Genomic DNA, 4,728 nt, shown 5'->3' on the forward strand with positions numbered 1-4,728 from the left:
ATAATCTTAAAAAAAAATTTTAGGGATTTTTTGAAAATTTTTCAGAGCTCGTATGACGAGTTTAAGAGGATGAATTTATAAACTTGGGAAAAGCCTGTTTGGAATAATCATTTAGTGGGAGTTAATTGAGGAATAAACTTAGAATTTGATTTCCCTAAACCTAAGTTCAAATTATATAAACCTTCCTATGAACAATGCCCTAACCCTTTTTATTCCCTCCGCCCGATTCTCCTCTTCATCACTGACGTCGTCTCCCCTCTCGCGACGCCCTTTTCCTCTTGTCGATTCATTTCTTCTCCCCGATTTCTACCCAAGTCGAATCCCTTCCACCTCCGTCGACTCCTCCCTCTTCCTCATCTTCTCTTTTCCCAATCTCCTCCCCTAAGCCATCTTCGCCTCTTCGCTCCACCACCAGGCGCCATAGATCGGGGCCAGTCGACGGCTAGCCGCCTGAGTGCCACTTGATCTCCTCTCTCCTAGTTGCAGACGCATTTGCTCATCAGAAGCCAAGCATCTGATCCCACGTCATTAGCCGAGCCCTAGATGTCGATCCCCAACCAACCCAGCGTGCTAGATCTCTACTAGAAGTTGTTGAATGCGTTGGATCTCTGCTCGACATTGCATCTCCGATCTTAGGGTTGATCTTCTCGAGTCGACCTCTTCCTCCTCCACTCCACATCGCTGCTCGATTTCGCCGGATCCCTACTTGGTGTCATCATACGATCGCATCAGGTTCCTATTAGCCATTGTCGATTGATTATGCCAGTGCCACATGGTCGCCGTTCTCTTCTCTGCCTTGGCTTGACACCACAGCAGCCACCGCCAATCTCGTGGCACTGATTTTGGTGTCACCACTGAAGCTCCTACGTCCTCCATTCCACCGGTGACATAGATATGGGTAAAATCTTTTGTTTATGAAAGTTATTTGATTAGTGATTTGGTTGATTCTCAGAGGGGATGTGTTGATTTGTGAGTTAGGGTGCTAGATTTGGAGACTATCGGATATTCTAGCTATGGTCACATTTTTTTTTCTAGCAGCAGGTGCTCCGTCGGTGAGTTAACAGGGAAGTACACGGATATAGGTGAGTTTTAAAGTTGATTTTATATCTACTTTGGATTTGTTTAGTTGACGATTAATGGATGGATTGATGAGAATTAAGGAATTGATCGGTGGTTTAAGAATGGACTCATTTATTTAGTTGGATTTGGATTGTTAGGTGGAATTAAATGAAATTACCTAATCGAATTAGGATTGAGTTTTGGGTTTAGCTAGTTATTATACGTGATTAGCTAAATTGTAATCATGTGATTTACAGGATATTGATTCGAGACAAGTGTCTCGACGTGGAATTGTTTAGCACGACCGACAGATAAAGACAGGTACCTTTGACTTATCTTTTTTGATATTGTCATTCTGATATGCGTAATAGGTTATAGCTAGTAGTAATGGTTATGTTTATATTTGCTTGGTATGTCACTACTTGATATCCGTAGTATGCCCATATTGTTATCTGTTATGCATTTATGTTTTATGCCTCTTGATTCTTGTCATGTGTATTTATATTCATAGAAATAGTGACATACAATGTGTTACCGGGTATAAGCCTAGCTACTAGATATACTTGGCATGTGTACCTAGATTTATTATCTGGCATGTGTACCTAGTTTTATTATCTGGTATGTGTACTTAGTTTTATTATCTAGCATGTGTACCTAGTTTTATTATCCGGCATGTATACCTAGATCGTTGTTATGGACTCGATTTTCCTTTTTGGTATATATTATATGGAGGTTGATATTTTTAGGAGTTACATGCTTTAGTGTCATGCACCATTTTGAATGATTGCATGCTGAGCGATTGTCGGCTCCTTTATAGTTGAGCACATTGCCAGTTACATGATCTTTACACACAATCACTCATGGGTTAGTGGTACATCAGGTAGGGTGTGTGCAGTTTGTTCTGTCAAGGCTCCGCTGGTCCACTCATGGGCAGTATGACTGCAGCGTCGTAGCGGGCAGGGATCCCTCCTCTTGACTATGACACAGGGAGATGAGAGCTTAGGCTCTCCCACTATGTTTGGGGTAGGAGGATAAATGAACTCCGACAACATACTGTCCACTCGGTCACTTAGGAGTAGTGATGGTAGAGTGCACAGTTATCATAGCTCTACCCACTCGACCTCACCATCCCGTGTCAGGCGGTTGACTAGCGTTAGGGGTGACTATGTCATTTGCATCATATGCATGGATTGTATTTATTGCTTGTGATTGCTGCATTTTGGATGCTGCATTTTAGTGGTTGCATATGATTGACATGCATACAGGAGACATGAGGTATTTGGTCGGACGATCCTTGTATCCGGATAGGAGATCCTGGTGAGTACATCTTCTTCTGTTGTTCAGTTTTGCATTTCTTATTATCATTCAGAAGACTGTACTGCATGATTATTGCTGATAGTTATGTCTTACTATGCATGTCTGATCGATACCCACTAAGTTCTTGAACTCACTCCATTGATTATTTCCTATTTCAGGTTGAATTCGCCTAGAGATCCTGTCCACCAGTCCAATGTCACATTGAGCGACTTCTTCCGTTCTTGCTTTCGTTCGCTTTATTGGTTTTGGACTTATTCATGTATATGTATCTTTGTATGGAATTTAGCTTTGTGTTTTCTTGTATTTGGTTTGATGTAATAGTGTCAAGTCGGATCAGCTCACAGTTAGTTGTTTTGTTCGCTTCATGTTCGTTATTTTGTGATTTTCGCTATGTAATGTTTCAGCCATGTGGTCTACTTATAAACTGCGTGGCTGTGTTTATATCTAGCTGTGTGGGTTGATGTTGCTTGTGAGTAGCCATGTGGCAATGTATTTATGCTTCAGATTGTCACTGGTACAAGGGAGATGCTATCCGTTTACCGGGCAGGGACTCCTCTGGGGTGTGACATTCTTAGCTACCAGAAGATCTACTTAAGTGTTTATAGGAATTAGTGTTGAGACTTAACTTAAATGTCAGGCTAAATGAAATGATTTGTTATTGACTCAACAATAGTTAATCATTATCAATAATTTATAGATTAACTTTACCTTAACTCAATTCACTGATTTTATTTGAATTAACTTAAATTTTGAATTAATTGATTGAGTCACTTAATTAATTATTGAAAGTATTAGTTTTAATTTATCTTTAATTCACTTCATCTTTAAGTTTTAATTGGATTTAACTTAAGTTAAATTATTTATTAAAGTTAAGTTAAATTAGGATAAACTAAGTTTAGAGTTAATTAGGATGCAAGTTTGAACAAGTTATAACTTTATGAAGGTAACGATATGTTAAATGAAGATAAACATTTTAATTCATTAAATTAAGATAAATTTTAGTTAAATTTTGAAGTACAGTAAATTTAATTTAAAGTGAGTTAGAGTAAATTTAAGATTTTAATTAGTTTAAATTTAATTAAGGAGTTAATTAAATTACGTTTTCAATTAAGGTTAACAATTCAGGTTAGATTATTAATTAAAGTAAAGCATATGTTAAATTTAAATTAAGAATAAGTTGAATTTAGTTTAATGTTTTAATTTAAGAATAAGTTTTAACAAAGTTTTTAAGTAAATATATTTGTTTTTTAAATGGTTTTTTAAAATAATTTTTGAAATATTTATTTTAAAATGATTTTTAATAGATTTTTAAAATATTTTTTAAAAAATTTAAAATAATATTTATAAAAAATTTTAAAACAATTTTCAAAAAAATTAAAATAAATTTTATTTTTAAAGTAATTTTTTAAACAAACTTTTAAAATACTTTTTAAAAATTAAGATAATTTTTAAAACAAATTTTTAAAGAAAATAAAATAATTTTTAAAACAAATTTATTTTTAAAATATTTTTTTAAACAATTTTTAAAATAATTTTTAAAACAAATTTTTAAAATAATTTTTAAAACAGTTTTAGTGATTAGGGTTTATGGTTATTTAAAAGATTTTTTAAAGTTTCTTAAATACGTTAATTAACTTTATGTTTAATTCTATTGTAATTTTGAGTTCAAGGTTTAATTAAATTTATTTTAATTTAATTTAACTTAATTTAATTTAATTCTTATTTATCTCACCTGATCTATAATTTCAATCAGGGATTCTTATAATTTTATGAGATGAGTTAAGTTGAATTTCAGGATTTGACTTAACTTGTGTTAGATTCAAGTTTATTTTTGGATTCAAAAGATAGACATTTTTTGGATAAACATCTAAGCTATGGTAAGTTTACAGTAACCATGTCTTTAAAATTTTTCAAATAGTCCTGTCCACTGAATTTAGTATAAAACTTTGGTCTAACTAGTTAAAATTAGTAAGAGGTAGTTTCAATTAGTTTCACTAAGCCAAATGCACCAAGTCGAAGTTAGTTATTAAATTATTTTTATTTTAAATAGAAATTTCTAGATTGACATTATCCAGATTATCAAATATTTTATTAAGGTATCTATTAATATATCTAGATCTATTTCGTCATTTTTAAGTTTTAAATATGAATTCATCTTAATATTTGAATTAATTAATTAATTTGAATTGATTTAGTCATTGTTTTATTTGACCAAGTCAAAGTTAATGCTGATTTGGTCAAAGTCATGATTAACTTGATCAGAATCTAGATTATTTTGTAGTTCTGAATTTAAATCATATAAATCTAGATTATCATGTACCATACTTGAGATAATTTCATATTTATATAAAT

The 4,728-nt window shown here is 32.9% G+C and overlaps 1 long non-coding RNA gene across 1 annotated transcript; it reads left to right on the forward strand.

Annotated features, from left to right (window-relative positions):
• The first annotated feature begins 222 nt into the window (after positions 1-222).
• On the forward strand, positions 223-2,952 carry LOC121996404. Its single transcript, XR_006116070.1, has 3 exons — positions 223-898; positions 979-1,082; positions 1,317-2,952. It is a non-coding gene; the product is annotated as an uncharacterized LOC121996404 (long non-coding RNA).
• The last annotated feature ends 1,776 nt before the right edge of the window (positions 2,953-4,728 follow it).

The sequence above is a fragment of the Zingiber officinale genome, chromosome 6A (genome assembly GCF_018446385.1).
Source record: "Zingiber officinale cultivar Zhangliang chromosome 6A, Zo_v1.1, whole genome shotgun sequence".
Lineage (NCBI taxonomy): Eukaryota > Viridiplantae > Streptophyta > Magnoliopsida > Zingiberales > Zingiberaceae > Zingiber > Zingiber officinale.